The sequence below is a fragment of the Mauremys mutica genome, chromosome 12 (assembly GCF_020497125.1).
Source record: "Mauremys mutica isolate MM-2020 ecotype Southern chromosome 12, ASM2049712v1, whole genome shotgun sequence".
In the NCBI taxonomy this organism is placed as follows: Eukaryota; Metazoa; Chordata; order Testudines; family Geoemydidae; genus Mauremys; species Mauremys mutica.
The window spans coordinates 29,105,271-29,130,587 of NC_059083.1; the positions used below are offsets into that span (position 1 = coordinate 29,105,271).

The 25,317-nt window shown below is 58.9% G+C and overlaps 1 pseudogene; it reads right to left on the bottom strand.

Annotated features, from left to right (window-relative positions):
- Positions 1-1,099: 1,099 nt before the first annotated feature.
- LOC123346098 lies at positions 1,100-24,144 on the bottom strand (annotated as a pseudogene).
- Between the last annotated feature and the right edge of the window lie 1,173 nt (positions 24,145-25,317).

Here is a 25,317-nt window from a genome sequence, read left to right on the forward strand (position 1 = left end):
ATATTCCTTGCAGCTGGAACATTAAAGTGGAACAAACAAGAATTATTGTTTGTAATGTTTTATTTACAGTAAGTTGCTGGAAAGTAGCAAAGTAAAAGGAGCTAAGAAGGAGCTTTAATAACCACAGCATGGCCAGGAGATCCCCAGCTACTGAGAACAGTTTTCTTTATGGAACTAAGATTGCACCAATGGCCAGGAATTAATATAGGGAATTAATGAGTTACAGTCTCACTTTCAGTAACAGGTAATAAATCTCCCCGTCCCGCTCATGTTCCCTTTCCTTCCATACTGTCCTTTTCTATTCATTATTGTTCTAGCCTCACTTTCCATCCCTCTTTATTTCCCTGTGTCTCCCCTCCCTGTCACAGATCATCCCCCTTGGCTGCTCTCTTCCTTCCCTGATCTTATCCCTTCCCTCTGTGCTGATCCCGGACTGGGAGCCCCCAGTGAGATCTAAGGACACAGATCTGTACAAACCGTTCCCTGCTGCTGCTGCTTCTCCCCACCCCCCAAACCCTGATTGATTCACGCTGTGACCCTGCCACCCCCACCCCCAAAGCCAGCTCCAGGCACCAGCCTACCAAGCACGTGCTTGGGGCGTCACCTTGGGAGGGGGCGGCGATCGGGGTTTGGTTTTGTTGTTTTTGGTTTGGCCAGGCGGCGCTGGGGGCGGGGGGTGCAGGGACTTGGGCGGCACTGGGGAGGGGGCGGGGACATGGGCGACGTGGCGTTCGGGGGGGGTGGGAACTTGGGCGGTGCGACGCACGGGGAGGGGTCGGGCGGCGCTCTTTTTTTTTGCTTGGGGCAGCAGAAATGTTAGAGCCGGCCCTGCCCACCCCTTCTTGTCCCCAGCCGGGCTGTTAGTTCTGCCCCCTGCCCAGCCCCACCTCTGCCCCACAGGGCCCCTCCTGTAGCTCCAGGGGTTCTTCTCCCTCCTCCCCCCATCCCTGAGGCTGCAGAGAGGGAGTGGGAGGAGCTTCCAACAGCCATAGAGATGCGGAGCCAGGTTCTGGGTAGACAGGAGTCCTCCAAGATCATAGAGACTGGGGTTCATGAGGCTAGAGAGGCTGATTTCCGGTTCCCCACTCTGCTGCATGTCTCAGGGACACAGGCTAAGCCGGGATCCTGGCCCCCATACCCAGAGCCAGGGTCGGATTCTCCCCCCAGGGACGGAGCCCGGCGGGAAAGTGAAGATCGGGGCCTCGTCACCAGCATCGATAAATGTCACCTGCCCCCGGTCACAGTCCAGACAAACCCGGATCCTGCTGGGGGCCCGGCTCAGGGGCAGGGGGGTCGCAGGGGAGGTGAGAGCCTGGAACTGACCCCCCAACCGCTCCACAGCCCAGATCCCCCCGTCAGGGCTAAGGCTGATCTGTCCCTTCCTCCCCACAGACTCTCTGGCCACCCCCACAGACCAGTATTGCCCACCCCCCACCTCCACCTCCCAGCAATGTCTCCCCGAGGTGAATCCCTCACAGCCCAGCACACAGAGCTCAGTGTCAAATCTCTCAGGTTTGTTGGGCAGTCGCTGCCGTGTGTCTCCACATCTCACACGTTTCCGATCCTCAGACAGGACGAGGTTGGGATGAGCCGTGTCTGGATCCAGAGTCACATTCACTGGGGAGAGAAAATCAGAGTGTTAGGGGCAAAGCTCAGCCCTGGGGGAGGCTGGGACCATTTCTCACACTCCCCAGCAGCCCCATTCAGGGTGGGACAGTCCCAGATCCCAGGGAACTGCCTCTGTCCTGGACACCTGAGGGTACGTCTAGACTACCCGCCGTATCGGTGGGTAGTAATCGATTGAGACACGATATATTGATCCCCAAACGCGCTCCTGTTGACTCTGGAACTCCACCAGCATGAACAGCAGTAGCGGAGTCGACAGGGGGAGCCTCGGACGTCGATCCCACACCGTGAGGACGAGAGGTAAATCGATCTAAGATACTTCGACTTCAGCTACGCTATTCACGTAGCTGAACTTGCGTATCTGAGATCGACACCCCCCACCCCCCGGTGAAGACCAGCCCTGAGACTGAGCAGAGATGTCACTGCAGCTCCTCAGTCTTTGTAACAGGTCCCACTTCATTAGTTTCTCATTTATCACAGGCTTCAGCTCCCACATCCCGCTGCTGGTGTTGCCCCATTCCCAGCAGCACAGACACAGCCAGGAAGGCGTCAGAAGCTTTTATTGAGGGAGCAGAAGTGGCAGGTACCAGCTTTAAACCCCAGAGGGAAGCTCCCTCCCCTAATGCAGCCTCCACTCCCAGGCCAGGGAACAGAGAGGAAGGTGCAGCAATGGGGAACAGCCACTTAAGACCAGAGAGTAGGAGGTGGCACTGGGTGGGGTAGCACCATCTCCAGCCTAGAGAGAAAGGAAGAGCTGACAGTCTCACAGGAAGAGCATCTCCCCAATCCAGGAAGCAGGGAGCAGCTCCAATGGGAGAGCCCAGCCTTGCCCAGAGGAAAGGCAGGATGTTGGAGAAGAGCGATGGGGGACCCCCTGCACTAGGGTGAAGCAGAGGGATGTGGCAGAGAGCTCTGTTCGCGTGTGACTCAGTTAAGAGTGTTTCTGTTCATCAGAATGGGCATGAACTCAGCACTAAGGGTGGTGTTAGGACTGTCTTTGTGTCCCCGCCCCCTCCGTGGCCCTGACTGAGGCCCTGCCCCCTGGCCAGGCTGGGAGACTTGCGCGCTATGGAGAGCCCCTGACACTCCACCTGCCCTGGACATGGGTCCATGAGCCTGTGGCAGCAGTCCCCAGCCCATGTCCCCACTCCCCGGGGTGCACCACCCTGGGCAGGTGGAGGATCCAGGGCTTCCCAGTGCAGTCCCTGGATGGCAGCATGGTTCTGGCTTCTGGCCTGGCCAGGGCCTCAGGGAATGAGGAGCAGGGGTGGGGCCACTGAGAGAAGCCAGCACCAGGGAGAGATTGGTGCTGCGGGCAGGGGCTGCACTACACAGAGAGGAGCTGATCAGTTGCCCTGCCCTAAGCACAGACACTGCCTGCCATGCTCCACCCCTGCCAAGGCTTGCAGTGTGTGGGGGCAACGTGGCCCTCTTCCCCCAAACTATGCCCATGCTGAAGTGTCCTGGTCATCCCACCTTTAAAAGTGTGTGTGTGTGTGTTGTGGGGGGAGACATGGGCCCCTGGATCTCCTTACCATTTAATGTGTTATTTTTAGGGCTGTGTATGTCATGGTCGCTGACAGTTTGGTTGGTAACTTCAGCTACAATCTCATGAAGACGTTTTCTCTGGAATTTTCTCATAATTTAAAGGCAATTAAACCTGCAGACTCACCCTGTCTGTGTGCTCCAAATGATCCTCCCCTTTTTCTCTCCAGTTCAGATGGCAGAGTGTCTTGGGGGAGAAAGGAGAAGAGAGGTGAGATTTCAGACTTTCATATTCATAAGAGCATCCCCACTCGGAAACTGTTTCATAATTATGACAGAGAAACAGACAGAGAGGCCCAGAGACACACTCAGGTATTTAATATAAAAAGGTCTGAAATCTATTTTCCCCTCTCAATCAGGCATCTCTCAGCAATGGAGCCAGCAGCCTTACAGCCTCACAACTATCCCAGGACACACAATCTGTAAGAGATTTACTTTTCCCTCCTCATCCCCTCCCTCCCTTCAGACTCCAGTTGGTTTGTCTCATTCACTTACTGCCTTTTGTCCTAACCTAGACCCAGATCATACAAAGACTTTGGCATAAAAGTAACTTTACCCACTTGGGTCCCTTTGACACTAACGGGATGTTCAGAGTTTGTGAAATCCTGGCTCTAATTGTGAGCTGTTGGGTCTGTCTACTCAGTGTCTCCACAGAGAGGAGCATGATGGGGCCTCGTCATCCATAGACAGAAATTGGAATCATAAAATCATTTTATCCATGTGGACATTGAGGCGGAGGAAGGTTGGCTCCATGGACCAGATTCACCCTTGTACCCACAAAAGGAGAGAGGGGAGGGGCCATTTGTGACTCCACTATTCAGTGCCTGCAGGGGCCGGTGCAGACGTTGGCACAGGCTGAGGAAGTTCTGAAGCCAGCCCGAGCTACATCCCTAGGACAATGGCCCCCATGTGTTTAGGCCACTGTGCAGAGTGTCTGAGGCCCAGCTTTACATGGCCCATGGCCCTCTATCCCTCGTCCACCCCCTCCCTCTTCCACCCGCCCTCACCACCCCCACCCCATTCCCAGCCCTCTCAGGAACACGCCTTGTGCCTGCAGCTGCTGGGGAGGAGGCACCAGAGGCTCCTGTGCTGGAGGGATCCTTGATCGTGGGGGAGGGGCTTTCTCCTTCCCTCCAGCCCATTTGGCTCAGACTAGCTGCAAACGGGACCAGAGCTCAGTGATGGGCTGGATCCGCCTTTGAGAAATGTGCCCCATGGCTGGTGATGGGGCAGTAGACGGGGAGGGCTCTGAGCTATAAAGAGTTATTTGCCACGTGTCTGGCTGTTGGGTCTTGCCAAAATGCTCAGTATCCAACTGACCATCATATCTGGGGTGGGGAAGTAATTTCCCCCCACATCAGATTGACAGAGAGCCTGGGGATTTTTTTCCTTCCTTCCTCTGCAGTGTGGGGTACGGATCAGTTGCAGTTTTAAACTAGAGTCAGTGGTGGATTCTCTGTAACTTGTGTATCTATTGGGTTTCCGGGAAACAGGGTGGGCGGAAGCCCGCCCCATGCTAACGAATCCCCCCCCCCCCCAGCCTAAGGGGAGGATCTACAGAACCTCAGAAACCCACTAATTTCAGGGGACAACTAATGAAAGAACAGGGACAGGAGTGCGGTCAAAGGGTCATAAGAAGGGAGCCTGACGGGGACACCGAGTGGAGAACCCCGGACAGCGCCCACTGCTCCTCGAAGGCGTCAAGGGAGCCAGCGGACGCCGCCCAGAGAAACTCCGCCCGGAGACGTGAGCGGACTAAGGATCGGAAACAAGCCCCACAGTCGCAGGAGTCTTCATTGGCCAACCGCCTCTCCCTGGTCACGTGGATGGCCTTCTTAGCCAGGGCGAGGAGGTTGACCAGGAGGTCCCGCGACTTCGTGGGGCCACGGATAGGGAGTGCATGGAGAAGGAGGTGGGGGGAAAAGTGCAGCCAGAAACGTAACAGGATGTCGGTGAGGAGCCGGTAGAGGGGCTGCAGCCTGGCGCACTCTATGTAAATGTGCGCCAGGGTCTCCCTCATGCCGCAGAAGGGGCATGTGTCTGGGACAGGGGTAAACCGCGCCAAGTACACGCCCGTGCTCACGGCCCCATGGAGGAGCCGCCAACTGATGTCCCCAACGGGCCTCGGGACCAGGGTGGAGTACAGGCTGGCCCACCGGGGCTCCTCACCCTCCAGAGGTGGCAGGAGGTCCCGACACTTGGCGTTGGGGCGAGACACGACGGTGAGGAAGTGAAGGGTGTGGAGCACGAGCGTGTAGAGATGCTTCTTTGGCGCGGTTTGGAAACGGACCGGCTGCAGATCGTGCAGCGGGCTTGCGGAGAAGGGGCGGGGGGGGCCTGTCGGGTCCACGGGGCAGGGGCCCGATGAAGAGGTCCAGTGGGCTCGGGGTGGGGGGTGGGCGGGGCGTGCCCTCACGCAGGGCCCAGTCGAGGTAGGCCCGAGCAGCGGGCGGCAAAGCGGCCTTCACCTCCTGTAGTACGAGCCGGGGAGTACAAGGGCTGGAGAGCCCCATACGCCAAGCGAGCGTCAGGGGATCCAGCCAGGCTCCCCGGTCGTAATCCAGGAGGTCTCCGACCCTGGTAGCTTCCGCCAGGACCAACCTCTGGCGCACCGCGGGGGACTCCGCCACCTGCACACGGAGCTGGGGGTTGTGTAGTGGGGCAGTTACCCTGTTCCTGGGATAAAAGGAGGTAAAAGGTGAAAAGCAGCTGAGGTCGGCTGACTGGGGAGGCAGCCACAGCTGGGGCCACACCCAATTAGGTCACAGCTGGCCCTGATCAAAGGGCTGGGAGCTAGGCAGGCAAGAGGCTCACTGCAGGGCTGCACAGGGTACCTTACACAGAGCAGGGCTGGGGCGGGGCAGGCAGAGCTGCGGAGCTCTGGCCTGGCAAGTCCCCAGGCTGAGGCCTTGTTAAGGGCCAGGGATGGTACTAGGGTTAGAAAGGCAGTAGGTCCAACCCCTTTGTTAATGATGAGTGGACATTGTGGACTGCAGGCTGCCCCAGAGAAAGGGGGCTAGATGATGACTGGCAGTAACCACTGAGGCAAGGTGGGTATAGAGGGTTGGGATGCCCCTGGGAGAGGAGACCCAGAGTGTGGGGGTACTGCTGTGGGCAGAACCCCAAGGTAAGGGGCACTGGAGTCCAGGAGGGGCATGGAGGGGCCTGAGGCAGGGGAGACACTGGCCAGCAGTGGGCGCTCTGGAGTGGGAAAGCTAATTCCCTGACTGACCAGCAGGAGGCGCCGCACTGCTGAGTGCTCAACCAGTTACACTTGACGTTTTAAAATCATGATTTAAGGACTTCAGTAACTTGGCCAGAGGTTAGGGGTCGATTGCAGGAGTGGGTGGGTGAGATTCTGTGGCCTGCAATGTGCAGTTGGTCAGACTGGATGATCATGATGGTCCCTTCTGGCCTTCAGTTAAGAAATGACTCAAAGACTGTAACAGCATCATCTAAGTATGAACCAATTGATCAGCACCATTCTCTTCTCAGAGGCTCATCCCAATTTCCATTCCTAGATCCCTTCTAGGTACCTTTGAACTTCCCCAGAGTCTCCATTAGCACAATCGTTTTCTGGAAGAAATCACTGACTCGCTCTTCCAGTTCAGGAGAAATCTCCTCTGGCTGCTGGAACTTCCCCTTCTCACACCTGGAGAGAAACAATTTTACATGATTGTATTTTACTGTGTGACTCATTATAAGTTCTGGCTAGTGAGTCGCTGCTCTAATGGGCCTGGAGTTAGAATTCCTCGACTTCTCCCAGCCTCAGAGCAGATGCAACACAACCCAGGGCCAAGTAACCTTCTCTTCAAAGGTCATTAATATTCTTCAACTCTGGTCTGGAGAGACCAGCTCTGGGGACAAAAGGGGAATTGAGTCTCCGTGGCCAATTCGCTCCTTGGCCTCCATGCTCTGAGGGTCAGGAGGTTCCCAGGTGAAGTGCTGTAGAAATCTGCCTCTAGGAACTAGACTGAGACACCAACTACCCCTTCCCCAGCTCATTTCTCACAGGTCTCCAAACAGCCCTCAGATGGGGAACGGCTCTTGAAAACTACTGCCCTGGGCTGAATAGTGACCAGGACCCAGCAGTGACAGGCCCATATTCCATCCCCACAATCCTGAGGCAGCCAGTCCCCCAGGGATGTGACATCTCTACAAAATACTTGAGCTCAGTCTTTCTCACTGACTGGAGAATTCCAGAGTCTTCTGTACAAGAGTGAGCACCCCAGGATGGAGTTGATCAGAGAGATTTGTATCCAACATGTGATCTCCCCACACATTTTGCTGTAGAGCCCCGGGGAGATGCTGTGCTACCCTCATCATCAAGCTCTTTCCCAGCATTGTGGAGTGCGAGGGAGCCACATACCTGCTCAAGGTGGTTCTGACGTCCTAGAGGAGAGAGAGACAAAAGAATTTCAGTCCTCTCTGACACACACACACAGGGGATTCCAGGGAAGGGATTTAGGAAGTATGGGGGAAGAGACCCTGCCCTGGCCCCAGGGCCATTGATTCCCTCAGCTAATGGGGCTTTTCCATCTTTCATATCTCTGTGACTCTGCTAAGAATAATACTCACTCAGAAGTCAGCAATGCACATGCCGAGTTACACTGAGATCTCCGACTGCTGGACTCCAGTGCTTATGATTCAGCAGCCCGCTCCTCCCTCTGTGGGGGTCTGGCATGTTTCTAATGATGAGTGCCAGTTTCCAATTGTCCCTGGGGGTGCTCAACCCCATGCCTCACCTCCATTCCAAACCTTTCCCCAATGCCACACCCCAACCCAACTCTTCCCACTCCCACTTGAACCTCCACACTGTCTCTTCCTCGCCTCCTCTTGTGAGCTGCCATAAATATAAAGGAAAGAGTAACATAAAATACCTCCTTGCAGCTGTACTGAATCGCTTTACCTCTAAGGGGTTAAGAAGCTCAGATAACCTGGTTGGCTCCTGACCAGAAGGACTGATAAGGAAAGAAGCTACTTTCAAATCTGGTGGGTTGGGGGAGGTTTTGTTTGGACTCTGTTTGTTTGTTCCCTCTCCTGATAGAGAGATAGACCAAGCAGGTACAACATCTCCTGAAAACCTACCTGAAATGATCCATCAAAGATTACAAAAATTCTAACTAAGGCAAGGAAATGCGTTAGGTTATTTTTTTGTTTTAGCTTGTGAATTTTCCCTATGCTAAGAGGTAGTTTTATTCCTGTTTTTGTAACTGCGAAGCTGAGTCCAGAGGGGAGTCCTCTGTGTTTGAAATCTTTTTATTACCCTGTAAAGTTACCTTCCATCCTGATTTTGCAGGTGTGATTCTTGTACTTTTTTCTTTATAATAAAGTTATTCTTTAAAGAACCTGATTGATTTTAAAAAAAACAGGAGTACTTGTGGCACCTTAAAGACTAACAAATTTATTGTAGCATGAGCTTTCGTGAGCTAAAGCTCACTTCTTCGGATGCATCTGATTGATTTTAGTGTCCTAAAGACAAGGGACTGGTCTGTACTTACATTAAAGGCAATTGGTTGGTATATTATTCTCAAGCCTCCCCAGGAAAGGAGGTGAAGGGACTTGGAATCCCTATTCTCCCAAAATATCCCCCCAAGTGACCCATCTCTGAATTTTTGTTTAAATCACTTGGTGGTGGCAGCAAGGACAAGGAAAGGAATTTGTGCCTTGGGGAAGTTTTTAACCTAAGCTGATGGAATATAAGATTAGGGGGTCTTTCATGTGGGTCCCCACATCTGTCCCCCAGAGTTCAAAGCGGGGAGGGAATCCTAACATGAGCACACTCCCTCCCCGCTCCTCCCGTTCCCTCCCAGCATCTCCTGCACACAGTGGAATAGCTGATTGCAGCAGGCAGATGGTGCTGGAAGAAGGGGGAGGAGTTGATCGGCAGGGCTGATGGTGGGTAGCACTGAGGGGGAGAGCTGGCTGTCCTGGAGCACACACCTATGTTTCTCATTCAGTCTCACCTGTAGGAATTCACTCGCTGGCTTCTGACACTTCCCCTCCATCTCATTGATCAGCTCACTGAGATGGGAAATCTGCTTGGAGAATTTACTGACATTTTCATTCTGGATCCTCACAATCTCCTTGTCCAGCTTCTCCAGCTGGGCCAGCAGGAGTCGCTCTTGTTCCTCCAGGAACTGCTGCAGTTGGTGAAATTCAGACACAATCTTCTGCCTCTCGGTTTGTGTTTGTTTCTGTATGAAATAGGGCAAGGGATGGTCAGGGACATGGATGGAGCCCAGGGTCCTTTCATGGAGAGCTGAGTGTGCAGGAGGGTGATTTATGTGAAAATCCTCAGATTTCTTACATTTCACTCTACCCTGTGGGTACTAGGCAGGGGATTCTCTCACACCTTCCCTTTTGGCCCCTGTATCCCTGTGAAAGGGATGTTTCTCTGTCAGTCATGGTCAGCATCTTCTGTTATTTATGGTCTGTGGAAATTCAGACCCAGAGCAGCAGGAGGCAGGACTCAGCACTACACTAACAGAGACGTCAAGGGAGTTAAAAGAAACAAATGTTTTAAAAATGCACAAAATGTCTAGACCCAGTGGACAAGCACTTCACGGGGACATTTGTGTGAATTCAGGCAAGCCACAAGGGCTACTCATCAACTGAAATGAAAGCTTAGGGCTTGTCTACACATGAATCAAGCCCAGCAATCCATGATGATGGAGAAACACACACAAGCCCATGTTCACGTAGGCCACACAGGAGTCTGCTTCCAGTCGACCTCCCACTGCCAGTCCCACCGCTGGTTCATAACAACAGGCACCTACCAGATATTCCCAGCAATTCCTCTCTCCAGTCGCTTTCAATCCCAGCAGCTTTTCTCTCTCTTCCCTCAGAGTTTTCAAATGGGCCTGGAGTCTTTCCTGAAGAAACAGAAATGATTTGGGAAGTTTCATCTGGATACATAGGCGGCAGGTTTGTATAATTTTTGGTGGTGCCCAAATGGTGGTGCCCCCCCGCTGCCGCCCTGTAAGCCAATATAAAATGAAGCTACAACGCGTCAGTGCCACAAGGTTACAAGGGTCATGTACTATTGGGTTATCCGGGAGAGGGGGCGGGCGGAAGCCCACCCCATGCTAACGGATCCCCCCCCCCAGCCTAAGGGGAGGATCCACAGGGCCATGGAAACCCACTAAGTGCGGGGGACAACTAATAAAAGAACAGGGACAGGAGTGAGGTCAAAGGGTCATAAGGAGGGAGCCTGATGGGGACACCGAGCAGAGAACCCCGGACAGCGCCCACTGCTCCTCGAAGGCGTCAAGGGAGCCAGCGGACGCCGCCCAGAGGAACTCCGCCCGGAGACGTGAGCGGACGAGGGACCAGAAACAAGCCCCACAGTCGCAGGAGTCTCCGGCGGCCAACCTCCTCTCCCTGGTCGCGTGGATGGCCTTTTTAGCCAGGGCGAGGAGGAGGTTGACCAGGAGGTCCCGTGACTTTTTGGGGCCACGGATAGGGAGTGCATGGATAAGGAGGTGAGGGGAAAAGTGCAGCCAGAAACGTAACAGAATGTCGGTGAGGAGCCGGTATAGGGGCTGCAACCTGGCGCACTCTAGGTAAACATGCGCCAGGGTCTCCCTCACGCCGCAGAAGGGGCAGGTGTCCGGGACAGGGGTGAACCGCGCCAAGTACACGCCCGTGCTCACGGCCCCGTGAAGGAGCCGCCAGCTGGTATCCCCGGCGGGCCTCGGGACCAGGGTGGAGTACAGGCTGGCTCACCGGGGCTCCTCACTCTCCACAGGTGGCAAGAGGTCCCGCCACTTGGTGTCGGGGCGGGACACGAGGGTGAGGAAGTGAACGGTGTGGAGCACGAGCGCGTAGAGTTGTTTCCTTGGCGCGGTTTGGAAACGGACCGGCTGCAGATCGTGCAGCCGGCTGGCGGAGAAGGGGCGGGGGGGCCGGTCGGGTCCACGGGGCAGGGGCCCGATGAAGAGGTCCGGAGGGCTCGGGGTGGGGGGTGAGCGGGGCATGCCCTCACACAGGACCCGGTCGAGGTAAGCCCGAGCAGCGGGTGGCAAAGCGGCCTTCACCTCCAGTAGTACGCGCCGGGGAGTACAAGGTCTGGAGAGCCCCATCCGCCGAGCGAGCATCAGGGGATCCAGCCAGTCTCCCCGGTTGTAGTCCAGGAGGTCTCCGACCCTGGTGGCTTCTGCCAGGACCAACCTCTGGCGCACCGCGGGGGACTCCGCCACCTGCACACGGAGCTGAGGGTTGAGTAGCAGGGGCTCCGCGAGGAGGTCTGCCCCCTCGGTGGCCGCCACGGACCTGGTCGCAGAGAACAGCTTCCAGGTCCGGAGGAGGTCCTGGTAGAAGACCGGCAGCCCGGAGAGGTCTCGCGGAAGGCCCCTCGGGTCGAGATAAAGGAGCTGCCGGTCGTATCGGAGCCCTCGGAAGCGGCGCAGGAAGGCGTGCGCCAGGGCTCTCCATGCCGGACTACCCGCACCATAAAGGAGCCTCTGCAGTGCCTGGAGGCGGAAGACGTGGACCTGAGTGCGGAGGCACTTCAGGCCCTGCCCTCCCTCCTCCAGGGGCAGGTGGAGCACCCCTGCAGGGACCCAGTGCAGTCCTGGCCAAAAGAACTCCAGCACCACCCTCCGGAGGACGGTCAGGAACACCGGGGCCGGGACCAGGGTGTTGAGCCGGTACCAGAGCATGGACAGGACCAGTTGATTGAGCACCAGTGCCCTCCCTCGGAGGGAAAGGCACCGGAGGGGTCCTGTCCATTTCCGGAGCCGCTCCGCCACCCTGCCCTGCAAACCGTGCCAGTTCTCCGGCGGAGAGGGATGCGTGCCAGAAATGTAAACGCCGAGATAGAGCAGCGGACCCGCGCTCCACCGGATGGCCTGAAGCGCGGGTGAGAGGGAGCTCGCCTGCCACCCGTCCCCTACCACCAAGCCAGAGCTCTTGACCCAGCTGACCCGGGCGGAGGAGGCCGCCGAGTACACGGCCTGGCAGGCCTCCACCCGCACCAAGTTGCCCGGGTCCTGGACCACGAGGAGCACATCGTCGGCGTACGCCGACAGGACCAGCCGCAGCTCCGGCTCCCGAAGCACCAACCCCGTCAACCTCCTGCGGAGGAGACAGAGGAAGGGCTCGATCGCCAGGGCGTACAGCTGGCCCGAGAGGGGGCACCCATGCCGCACTCCCCGCCCGAAGCTGACCGGCTCGGTCAGGGTCCAGTTGAGCCTGACCAGACACTCTGCGGAAGCGTACAGCACCTGGAGAAAACCCACAAACTGGGACCCGAAGCCTAACGCCTGCAGAGTGCCCAGGAGATACCCGTGGTCCACCCTGTCGAACGCCTTCTCCTGATCCAGGGACAAGAGGGCGAACGACAGACCATCCCTACACCCTAATTCCAGAAGGTCCCGGACCAGATACAAGTTATCAAAGATCGTGCGGCCCGGGATGGTGTAGGTCTGGTCTGGGTGGACCACGTCCGCCAGCACGGACCCTAGCCGAATCGAAATGGCCTTCGCAACGATTTTATAGTCCATGCTGAGGAGCGAGATGGGACGCCAATTCCGTAAATCGCGGAGGTTCCCCCTCTTCGGCAATAAAGCGAGCACGTCTCGCCTGCACGAGAGAGGGAGGACCCCGCCCCGCAAGGACTCGGCCCAGACGGTGACTAGGTCTGGGCCGAGGACGTCCCAGAACACGCGGTAGAACTCCACGGTCAGCCCGTCCATGCCCGGGGATTTATTGGTGGGCATGCGACGGAGGGCTTCCGAGAACTCGGCCAGAGTGAGAGGCAGCTCTAGCCGGTCCCGGTCGCCCGCGCTGACCGTCGGGAGTCTGTCCCAGAGCACTTTGCAAGCGGCAGGATCGGTCGGATCCGGGGAGAAAAGGCGCGCGTAGAAGGTCCGGGCCCTCTCGCACATCTCCGCCGGATCCGTGAGGGGGGAGCCGTCCTCCGCCAGGAGGCAGGTGACGTGCTTCTTGGCCCCCCTCCGTTTCTCCAGGGCGTAGAAGAAGCGGGAGCCGCGATCCATCTCCCGAAGGAGGCGGATGCGGGATCGAACAAAGGCGCCCCGGGCCCGATGGTCCTCGAGGACCCGGAGCTCCTCCCGCTTCTCCCGGCACGCTCCGCAAAGGGATGGATCCTCAGGGCTGGCGGCCAGACGCCTCTCCAGCTCTAAGACCTCCCGCTCCAACCGCCCTATCGCCGCATCGCTCCGTCGGCTGGCGCCCCGGATGTAGTCACGGCAGAAGAGCCGGGCGCGCACCTTCCCCACATCCCACCACCGCCGCGCCGAGGGAAAGGCACGCCGCTGCCCTCGCCAGGCCAGCCAGAACTCCCGGAAGGACGCCACGAAGCCCCCATCCTCCAGCAAGCTGTTGTTGAAGTGCCAATAGGCCGGCCCCGGCCTCTCCGCGCAGAGAGAGGCCGTCACGGTGACGAGGTGGTGGTCCGAAAAAGGGGCCGGCCGGATGCCGGAGGACTGGGCCCGTGAGAGATGGAACCGAGACAGATAGATGCGGTCCAACCGGGAGTGGCACAACCGATGGGCTTCCACCCGGACATAGGTGTACGTGGAGGCGTCGTCCGGGTGGTGGTCGCGCCAGACGTCCACCAGGGAGTGATGGGCGACGATCTCCCTGAGGACGTCCGCGGTGGCCGGGCTCTGCTCGGTCCCCGAGCGGTCCCGCTCCTCGAGGACGGTGTTAAAGTCCCCGCCCAGGACCAGGCACTCGCGAGGATCCAGGGAGCCGAGGAAGGCGGACGCCTGCCGATAGAACCGCAACCGCTCCGGGGCCGATGCTGGGGCATAGACGTTGATGAGGTTGACCACAAGCCCCGCCATGCGGACCCGGAGGTGCAGCAGGCGGCCCGGCACAGCCTCGGCGACCCCCAGCACCTCGGGCCGTAGGTCGGGGGAGAACAGGGTAGCCACTCCAGCCTGATGGGTGGTGAGATGGCTGAAGTAGACCCCGTCCCCCCACTCCAGCCGCCAGTTAGCTTCGGCGGCCGGATCCGTGTGGGTCTCCTGCAGGAAAACCACGGAGTACCCCCCCTCCCGAAGGAAGGAGAGCACCTGGCTCCTGCGGAAACCCACCCTACAGCTCCGGGTGTTTAGTGTGGCAAAGGTGATGACTGCCATGAGGAGGGCTGGGGGGGATCCACGTCAGCAGGGGCGCTCACGGCCCCCGTTGGGCCGCGCAGCAAACCGTGGCCCACCCCGAAGGCGAGCAGGGAGTCACGGAAGCCGCGCGCCCGGTGGTAAGCCGCGACATTCTGCTTCCCGGTCCCCTTGCCCTCCCCTATGAGGGCCCGCGTGGCCAGGAGGATCCGGTGGAAGTCCCCCCAGCGCTGGAGAGCAAGCACGACCTTGTTGCGGGAGCCCCGGACGTCCTCCAAGAACTCCCGCAATTCCTCTCGCAGCGTATGGGGGGGCGGGGTCACTGGCCTCCGGGGGTCCACCGGTGGGACCTCTGGCGCAGCCCCGTGGCCCACCGGGACGGGCAAGCAAGGGGCGGGCCCTGGCTCAGTGGGGGGCGGCGGAGGGAAGAGTACAGCCCCGAGTGGGTTGGGACTGTGAAATTCAAAGGCCGCTCCCTGGGAGTCATCCTCCGGGAAAGGGAAGGAGACAGCCCCAGGGGCGGCAATAACATCATGGGAGGTGGAGGGGGCAGGGCTGGGGTCAGGAGCAGTGTTGGGGGGAGGGACAGAGATGGGACCCTGGGCCGCAGGAGCAGGACCATCGGTAAGTGGCTCCTCGCGGCCAGGCACGGGGGTTTGAGGGGTAGGGAGGGGGTCCCCAGTGACACCGGGCTCGGGCTCAATGGCAGGCAGAGCAGCCTCGGCACGGGGAGATGTGGAACCCTCAGGGGGGCCCCCACCCGGGAAGGGACTCGATTGCTCCGCACCACCGAGGGACACCCCTGGTAGCCCATCTCCCTGCCACGAGGCACCGGCCGTCGCCTCAACAGGCTCGGCGGCCAGCAGCGGGGTGCCATCCACAGCCGGGCAGGTCGAGGAGTCCAGGGGACCCGCGGAGGCGGGAGCGGACGTAGCAGGAGGGATGGTGGAGCAAGGGGAAGGGGGAGCTGGGGTGAGGTCGGCCAGGTCGAGGCCCGTTGGCAGAGGGTCGTCTTCCCCCGGGGTGACCGGGGTCAGACCCAGGGCCTCGATCTCCGCGAAGATGGAGGGGAGCTCACCTTCCACCACCCTGGGGTCCTCCCCACTTGCGCCCGAGGCGACGCTCACCTCGGGTATTGCGGGGGGCGCAGGTGGCAAGGGAACAGGAGGGGCTGCATCGGGGGCCTCCGCAGGGAGGGACTGCGGAGGAGGGATGGTGGTACCCTCCAGCGCCGCCACGTCTTCCCTAGCCGTCATCGGCAGATGGGTTGTCCCCGTGGGCATGGCGGAAGGCTCGGTGCCTGCGGCCCCCCGTCTGGTCTTACGGGGGGCTTCCGCCTCAGGTGGCATGGGCGGAGCCCGAGCCTTCCGCTTACCCTCCACCCGGGTCCAGCCCTCCATGGCATCGCCTGCGGGCTGGTCAACAAGAATTGGGTCAGGGGGCAGAGAAGACAGTTTGGGGGCTGGGAGAGGCACTGGTGGAACAACAGGAGGGAGGGATGAATCCCCCTGGGGAGAGCCCTCTCCCACACCTGGCAGTACCCCTGCCGCACCCTCCTCCACAGGCCCCGCCAGAGTACAGGCAGCGGAGGCGGGGCTCTCCCGCCCATCTGGGCGCCCCGGAGAACGTACCTCTGAGGCCCGAGCGGGAGCAGCGATGGACCGAGGGGGAGGAGGGGCGGCTCCGGGTACCGGGCGGTCAGGGGCACCGGCGATGGCGGGGCCGGCACCTGCCGGGGCTCGGGGGTCCCAGGCGCTCCCCCGTGCCGGGCCAAAGGGCAGTCCCTCCGGACGTGCCCCGTCGCCCGGCAGAGGTAGCACCGGGCCTCCCCTGTGGAGTAGTGCACCCGGTACTGGGCCCCCTGATAGGGGACCAGGAAAGACCCCTTGAGCGCCTCTCCGCCACGCGCCGCCGGCGGCAGTTGAAGCTGCACCTGCCGGCGGAACGAGAGGACGTGACGGAGGGCGGGGTCTTTGCAGCCCAAGGGGAGAGGGCTCACCACGGAGATGGGCTTCCCCAAAGTAGAGAGGGCGGGTAACAGGGTGACATTGGGCAGGAAGGGAGGGACGGAGGTCAAGACCACTCGGACACCCAGGTCCTCCAGCGGTTCCAGGGGGACGAACACACCCCCCACCGCCAGGCCCTTCTCCACCGCCTCCTGGGCAGCGGCCTCCGAGGCAAGGAAGAAGACCGCCTTGCCGTACATTTTGGAGGCCGCCACGATGGCCGTGGGCCCCACCACCCTCGCCAACGCCCGCACGTAGGTCTCCACGTGGGGCGAGGCGGGCACCAGGAGGCAACGGACGCCGTGCTTCCGGGTCAAGGTGGCGAACGGGCCCCGGCTGCTGTAGATGGTAGCGGAGGCGGCGGTCGGGGGAGATGACGTAGCGGCGGGCGGGGGGGCCGCCGCCACCTGGGTGTATGCTCTGGGGGCCGAGGGAGGGACACCCGCAGAGCTGGTGGAGGGAACAGCGGGGAGGGACGCCGCAGCGGTGGCAGGCTCCGCCATGGAGGGCTTCGTCTTCCTAGCGGGGCCCTTTCCCTTCTTTTTGCCCTGGCCCTTTCCGCCGGCCGGGGGGGCTCCCCCAGAGGCGGAAGGGGCGAGGGACGTGGCAGCAGCAGAGGGCACCCCGTCGGTCGCCGCTGCCGGCGCCTCAGCGGGAGCGGTGGCAGGTGGTCCGGCAGCGGCGGTTGAGGTCGAGACTGGGGTTTTTTTGGAGGGAGCAGATGAGGGAGGGGGGCAGGCGTCGTCCCGGGAATCCCACCCGCCGCGCCTCCAGCCATGCTGAACGGGGAGGGAGGGAGAACACCGGAGAAAGGGGGTGGGGGGGAAGGACAGGTCACCTACTCCTCCCTGCTAGGCTGTGGGCAGGGAGGAGGGTGCCAAAACGCGGGGGGGGGCAGATACGGGGACTACCAAGGACTTGGGGGGGGTATCAGGTACCGACAGAGGATTGAAATCCGGCTCCTCTAGCTGCACTAGGGGAGGGGAGGGGAAACAAGAGCAATGGGGGGTGCAGTGCAATAGGGGCAACTTAAACAGGGGAGAGGCACAAGCGCACTGATGGAGCTATGGGCGCACGAGGTGAGGGGCTAATCAGGGCAAGGGGCCGCGGAGGGAGGGGAGCAACCGGGCTGGGAGTGGGGCAGAGGGACCAAGGGGCTGGCTTCAGGGCCGGGGCAGGACAAACAAAGCTGCAAAGGAAGATGGGCGGGGCAGGCAAACAAACTGAAGCTGGGCGGGGGGAGGAGGCTATGAGGGGCGAACGGGGCAGGCAACAAGGGGCAAAGCTAGGGGGCCCGTTGCAGAGGGGAAGGGGCCAGTCCAGGGGAAGGGGGGGTGCGTGCAGCCACAAGCACTTGTGCACAGTCAATGGCTGGCTGGCTGCTGCTGGAGGCCCAAACGGTGGCAATAGGGCGTGGCAGGCCAGGCGAGCAGCTGAGTCCCAGAGGCAGGAACCGAGGCAGATGGTAAGGGGACTGCAGGGGTGGTGGAGGGGGCAGCGGTGGTGGTGGGGGTTGGGGGGGGGACACAGATGGACCAGGGGGCAGGCTCCACGCCACACCCCCTGTGCCCCCACAAACACAGTCTAAACCCCCACCACTAGAGCACAGTTAGAGAGTTACTCAGTCTTTGGTGGCCCCCTCCACAGTGGTCTTCAGAGTCCTGTGTGCTCCCCAGCAGCCGGTGGTCTTCTCAGTCCTCCTCCAGGCTCCAGCAGCTCCCCAGGACAAACACAGCTCCAGCAGCAGCAGCAGCAGCAGCAGCAACTCCTCCTCCAGCAGCCCTGGTGGCCAGGCAGGAAGGACCCCCCACAGGTGGTAGCTGTAGTGGTGGTGGTGGTGGGGTCCCGGCTTCTCCCTCCAGAGGTGGGGGAGTGGGGGCTGGCCAGCAAGGCCCCCCCCACCCCTCACTCACCCACTCAGCAGCAGTTGTAGCAGGAGCAGCAGTCCTGGGAAGAAGCACTCCAGCCAGCAGCAGCAGCCCAGGAAGGGAGAAGGAGCTCCAGCCAGCAAGGCAGCCCAAGCAGGCAGAGCGCTCCCTGTAGCAGGGTGGACCCTGCTCCTGCCCGGAGGGGCTTGAAAAGCTGCCTGCCAGGGCTTGAGAGCTGCTGCTCTAAAAGCTGGGCTGATTGAGGGAGTGGCTGCAGGTGAGGCCACGCCCCAAACTGAGCCACAGCTGGCCCCTATAAAAGGCCAGGGAGGCCAGAGGCCCAGACAGTCTGTCTCTGCATTCAGAGGGAGAAGGGCCTGGCTGCAGGGGCTATAGGCAAGGTACCTAGGGTGAAGCAGGGCTGGGGAAAGGCTGAGGAGCTGGGTAAGCTCCAGCCTAGCATAGGGTAACCGGTACTGGGGGTTACAGAGGGCAGCCCAGGTGTAGGCCAAGGCAGCAGGTCCAAACCCAACTTTGCCAGTGATGAGTGGCTGATACTGCAGTCTGCCCCAGGGCGTGGGGCTAGACAGTGGCTGGCAGTAGCCAATACTGAGGCAAGGTGGGGATAGAGGGTGAGGGTTCCCCAAGGAGGGGAAACCAAGAGAGAAAGGGGTTACTACCAGGGGGCAGCACCCCATGTAAAAGGGCACTGGGTCCAGGGAGGGACACAGGGGCCAGAGGACAGGCGGATCACCAGCCTGCAGAGGGCGCTCCAGCGCTGGAACGAGCTAAGTCACCAGCAGGAGGCGCCGCAGGGGTGAGTCTGACCCGTCTACAGGTCAATTAAAAGTGGAAAGTCAGAAGCAGCACTTGCCTACTTCAATATACATTTTACCATCACTGTATAAAAATGGTTCCCAATTGTCGATGCAATCTGATTAATTTAAGAGCACATTACAATTAAATATTTCAATTCTCAGTCATTTTAAGACTTTGCCACACACTAGTTTGTCTGTACACCAGTTTCAGACAATCCTTTATAGCAATTTTACTCCAGGTCCTATGTGAAACCAATCAATCACTTCCTCCTCTCACCCGCATCGTTTTGTTTTAAGCTGTAATCAAAAGTGGCTTCATCTGCTTTAAAAGTCACAGAGCAGCAGCCACAAGTCTGCAGGTCTTAGGGATATTGTCCTGGTCAACTCACTCAAAATTAATTACAACCTAGGTGGGATTATGGTGAGGGGGCACGGCACGGCCCCCTCCACTCCCCTCCCACTCCGGAGGTGCTACAGCACCAGCAGCTTGCACTGCTGTTATGCTGTAGCCCTTAGGCGGCGGCGGCAGCAGCAGCAAGGGAGAGAGACGCGCGCTGCGCGCTCTTTACGTTCAGGCAGGGAAGCTCCGGGCAGGGCCGGCTCTATGGTTTTTGCTGCCCCAAGCAAAAAAAAATTTGGCTGCCCCCCTTCCCAGCCCTGGGCTCCCCCCGTACCCTCCTGCTGCCCCAGTCCTGGGCTCTCCCCCCACCCACACACCGCCCCTGCCACCCCAGCGCTGGGCTTTCCCTTTTCCTCCCCACCAGTGCCCTCCCCCCACCCTGCTGCTGCCCCAGCCCTGGGCTCCCCCCCACCAGTGCCCCATGACACCTCCTGCTGCCCCAGCTCTGGGTCACTGGTAACTCGCTCCCAGGGTGGGTCATTCAGCAGGAATTTTGGAGGTGCACAAAACACAGACAGGACTGGTTCCCATATGGTTACAGAGCTGCAGTAAAGTGGAACAATTTTCAGCTTGTGTGATTGGAGGATATCTGGATGCATATTATAAGACTGTTCTCCATAAATGAGGAAAATTTGAGGTGCCTTTATTATTCTTTTGTTCCACTCTTTCGTTCTATGGGGAATTTGCCAATGCAATATCACTGTCTTCCTTTCAAACAAACAAAAAGGCAATGGCTGTTGAAAATAGCAATTCCAGTCCTAATAAGCATTTCTTGCTCAATTTTATCCTACTTTTTCTACAGCAAGTTACAGTGGATCAGTATATTTGATTTGGGAGAAATGAAGTAAAAACTGCCCAAACCGAGCTTGAGCACTCCTGAATTTTGAGGTGTTCAAATCTGGAAGGCAGGTGCTGGGAGTGGGAGAGGGCTGTGGGCTCCACGGGGGAGCATGGCAGCAACTGTCTGGAGCTGCACGGAGCCAGACACGCTGGTCTGAGTGGCACAGTAAGCGGTTTGGGGGTTGGAGAAGAGGTAGGGGATTCCAGGGGGCAGTCAAGGGACAAGGAGCAGGGGGCTTGGATGTGGCAGAGGTTCGGAGGGGCAGTCAGGGGACAGGCAGCAATTGGATAAGCATGGGAGTCCAGGGGGTTTATCAGGGGACAGGAAGGGGGTGGGGTCTTGGGGGGAAGTTGGGTGGGGTCTCAGGAGGGGGCAGTTGGGGACAAGGAGAAGGGAGGCTTAGATAGGGCCATAGGGGCTGGGGTCCCAAGTGGCAGTCGTCTCAGGAGGGGATAATCGGGGGACAAGGACCAGTGGTGCTTAGATAGGGGGTGGGGGTCCTGGGAGGCAGTTGGGGCAGGGGTCTGGGGAGGGGGCAATCAGAGGCCAGGGGCTGGGATTCAAAGGGCTCTGGGCTGCTGGCAGCCGCGGGGAGCCCTGAGCCCTTTAAATCCCAGCCGCCGCCGCGGCTGGGATTCAAAGGGCTCTGGGCTCTCTGCCCCTGCGGGCAGTGCAGAGCCCTCTGACACCCGGCCGCGGCTGGGATTTAAAAGGCTCTGGGCTTCCCGCGGTTGCAGGCAGCCCAGAGCCCTCTGACTCCCGGCCGCGGCTGAGATTTAAAGGGCTCTGGGCTCCCCGTTGCAGCGGGCGGCGCAGAACCCTCTGACTCCTGGCCGCGGATGGGATTTAAAGGGCTCTGGGCTCCCCGCGGTTGCAGGCAGCCCAGAGCCCTCTGATTCCCAGTCACGGCTGAGATTTAAAGGGCTCTGGGCTTCCAGCCACAGCGGGCAGCGCAGAGCCCTCTGATTCCCATCCGCGGCTGAGATTTAAAGGGCTCTGGGCTCCCCGCCGCAGCGGGTAGCGCAGAGCTCTCTGATTCGGCTGGGATTTAAAGGGCTCTGGGCTCCCCGCGGCTGCCGGCAGCCCAGAGCCTTCTGACTCCCCTGCGCTCCAAGCAGGGGAGAAACCTAGCTCCAAATATTGGTGGAGCAGAGCCCCTGATTGTGAATATTCCTGGGGCTTTAGCCCTATGAGCCCATATAAGTTGGCGCCCATGTCTGGATAGTTGAGAGGTGCTTGGAAGTGGGTGTTTTTCCACCCGAAACCCAAGATGACTGTGGTTCTAATCGCTTTGCGATATCAGGACCACCAAGGTGATGAAACCTCATTAATGGAAACTAGGAGCGGGTCACATTCAGACTCGTTACCAATTCTGGTTCAGTGTTTTTAGTAATTAGCAAGAGATCTCAATTATACCCAAGCTTTACTGGTATTTGTGAATTGATTAATGGTACAGAGCATAACAAGGCACTGGAGTCACATGGGGGTGAATCAATAAATCTGTTTTTTGAAGGTTTAACAAACAAAGTGATACAAATCTCAGAAGCCACCAAGGTTTAAATATGGGCTGGGATTTCAGCCCTGAAGCCCTGGGGCTGCACTGGTTGGGCAGAGCTGGTCTAAGCACCAGGGCAAAAGTCGTGAGATGTCGGGAGGCCATTCGTCTGGTTTGAAGCTGCACAGTCCAGTTTTGTGGAGCACTGTCCCTGTCCGGCAGGGACTCAGCACTGGACATGGCTTTGTCTGGTGCAAAAGGGAGAGGAGGAGACTGAGGCTGCAGGAGGACATCCGTGAGGGTGGGGTCAGGGCTGGGGTGGCACCTTCATGCAGAATGATACAGGCGGGTGGCACACTGGAAAAAACAGTGGTGGGGTCCACACAGGGTGACTGATACTGGTGAGGACGGGCCCATGCAGGCAGGCGTGGGTATAGCCGATGTTCTGGGGATGCCTCAGTGGCCCCCCTAATTAGACAGGATGCAGATTTGTATAAAGAACGGGTTGGGGGTTGCCCCAGTGCTGTCCTAACCCCGCTCCATGGCAATGCCCCCTGGGCAGGTACCCTACGGTCCCATTCCCTGGTAAAGATCCCGGAAGCAGTGCATTCTGGGAGATTTCAAAAGGCTGCCTGGTGGGACGAGTGGAACAGCTCTGGCTGGTCCTTGCCCATGTACACAACAGAGCAGGTCAGACTGGCACCGGTCAGCTCCAGCCTGGGGTTGGTTTTGCTACAACCCAGTGTAATCCCAGTGGTACTTGGCATGGACCTGAGCTGTCTGGAGCCCATTTGTGTGCGGACTGAAGGTGCTCGGGGTCCCACACAGTGTTTAGCTCAGTGATCTCCTCTAGTGCAGGCCGGCAGCATCTGAGTTTAACCCCTCGTGGAGCAGCACCGGAGTTCAGAATCCCAGTGAGAAACATCATCGCCCTGCAGGGCCTGGGACCTTTATCAAGGTGTCTCTCCCTCCTCACGGAGACACTTCATCACTGGGTGGGGCTGATGCTAAGACAGCAGCATGGCAAAGTGGTCCCGGTCTTGGACTGGGTCTGGGGAGATCTGGGTTCTATGCTAAGCTCTGTCACTGACATGCTTGGTGACTATGTGCAACTCACTGCCCCGCTTTGTGCCTCAGTTTCCCTTCCCACCTTTTGTCTAGCTAGACCGGTGGTCACCTACCAGTCGATTGCGATCAACGAGTTGATCCTGGAGATTCTCCCAGTCGATCGCAAACTCTGGCAGCCTGGGGTGAGGGCAGGGTTCTCCTCACGGGGCTCTTGCCTGCAAGCGCCGCCCCGGCAGCTCCTAATGGCCAGAAATGGGGAACTGTGGCCAATGGGAGCTGCGGGAGTGGTTCCTGCAGAGAGGGGCAGTGTGTGTAGCCACATGCTCCCCTCCAGGGGCCACAGGGGCACATTGGCCCCTTCCAGGAGTGGCGCAGGGTTGGGAACTCTGCAAAGAACAGAGGGCCGCCCTTAGCCCCGCTGCTCTACTGACCAGGAGCTGCCTGAGGTAAGTCAGTGCTGCCCAGCAGGAGCCAGCTTCCCATACTCCCTCCTGCACCCGAACCCCCTACTCCAGCCCTGACCCCCCTCCCAGAGACAGCACTCTGTGCCCTCACCTGCACCCCAACCCCCTGCCCCAGGCTCAGCCCAGAGCCCCCTCCCAGACTGTAAACCCCTCAGCCCCAGCCCAGAGCCCGCACCCCCACCTGAATCCCAACCTCCTGCCACAGACCGGTGAACGTGAGCGAGGGTAGAGGAGAGCAAGCAATGGAGGGGGGGCGGGTATGGAGTGAGCGGTGCTTCGGGCAGGGGGTGCAGATCCTGCTTTCAAGATTTGATATTTTGCCTCTGTTGCCACATTGCCAGATCATTAATTTTGTTACAGCATCTCCCCACACAACGAAGACTTTACAGAGCTCAATGATGAGTCACACCGGTGCCAGGGAACTTTCAGTGAAATTAGCCTGTCATTAAACCCCCAAAGTTAACCCATTAAATTTGACAGCAATTCCCTACCTTGTACTCCTGGGCAGCCTCCTGGATGGGAACCACCCTGTGAACCCGGTGAGTCCGGGACTCTCTGCAGATCACACAGATGGGGGTTTGATCCTCTTTACAGAACAGTTTCAGAGCCTCCTGGTGTTCCCCACACACCCCGTCCCCTCCTGCTCCCTTTGCTGCTTGTAAACTCAACCGCTTGACGAGTTCTACGACATTTGCCAGCTGCCTGTTGGGCCTGAGGTTTCTCTGCGGCACAGTTTCTCTGCACTGAGGGCAGGAGGCGGCTGTAGCGGATCCCTCCCAGCACTGGCTGATGCAGGCTCGGCAGAAATTGTGCCCACACTCCACACTGACAGGTTCTGTGAAATATTCCAGACAGACGGGACATGTCGCTTCCTCCTGGAGACTTTCCACAGGGTTCTCTGCAGCCATGGCTCCCTCTGGGCAGTGGATCAGGGTTAGTTTCAATTTCCTGAATTCACACTCTGCCCCGCCTGCAGCAGCAAGGGGGTGTTTCCTTGCCTGAAAATGACTCAGGCTGTTTGCAGAGCAGGGAGAACCCAGGCAATTTCACCCCTGGAGGCTTTACTGAAAAAAGGTACCACTAGGGCTCCGGTCCTGCAATCAGGGCCGGCTCCAGACCGCAGCGCGCCAATCGCGCGCGTGGGGCGGCATTTTCAGGGGAGGGCGGCAGGCAGCTCCGGCGGACCTTCCGCAGGCATGACTGCGGTCGGTTCGCTGGTCCCGCGGCTCAAGTGGACCTCCCGCAGGCATGCCTGTGGAAGCTCCACTGTAGGCGTGGGACCGGCGGAATTCGTAGAGCCACCCCTGCCTGCAATCAGCCCCTGTGCTGGTGGGGAGGGTCACTGAGGCATCCCTCTGTGAGGATGAGCCTGCAGGAGCAGGAGCTGGGTGTGAGGAGTGATAGTCAGGCTGGGCAGAATTTTGTTATAATATATAATTTTGACAGATAATGTTTATTTTAAGCAATTTTTATATATATTGATTTAAACTTTCACAGCTGCACAACAATCTGGGTTTTAAGCATTTCATTCCAATTAAAATTTTCACGCTTGTGGGAAATTACGGGGGGATCAGACAATATTTTGGTCAGACCAGAACTATTTAATGACACTAGACACTGAGATACAAAAAGCTGAAGCTTTAGAACTGTAAAAATTGTCTGTGAGCAGGTAAATCTCCTCCCTCCCCCAGCAGCTCCCCCAGGGCAGTAACCCAGAGCCTCCCCCACCACCACAGGGACGGAGGCTGAAAGTCCATCTGATGGTGGCTCAGGGGCCTGTGGAATGTGCTGGGAGCTCAGCCTAGGCCCTAGTGGGGCAGGTGCCCCTGTAACGCAACCACACCCAGCAAGGCCCTGCCCCCATTTTCTCCCTGTTTGTCAGTCCAGGCAGAGAGACCAGGGACTGCAGGGAGACCAAGCTCCAGTCCCCCAGGTGAGGGCTGGGGCCCAATGGCCGAGGGCAGTGGGTGTGCGGGGAGCTCGCACTAGGGGCTGCAGGGTACCTGGTGTGGGATAAACAGAGACCTCTCAGGCCACTTGCCCATTACGGCTGCAGGAGGGGATGTGGGGACAGACTGAGGAGGCCTGGGGCAGTC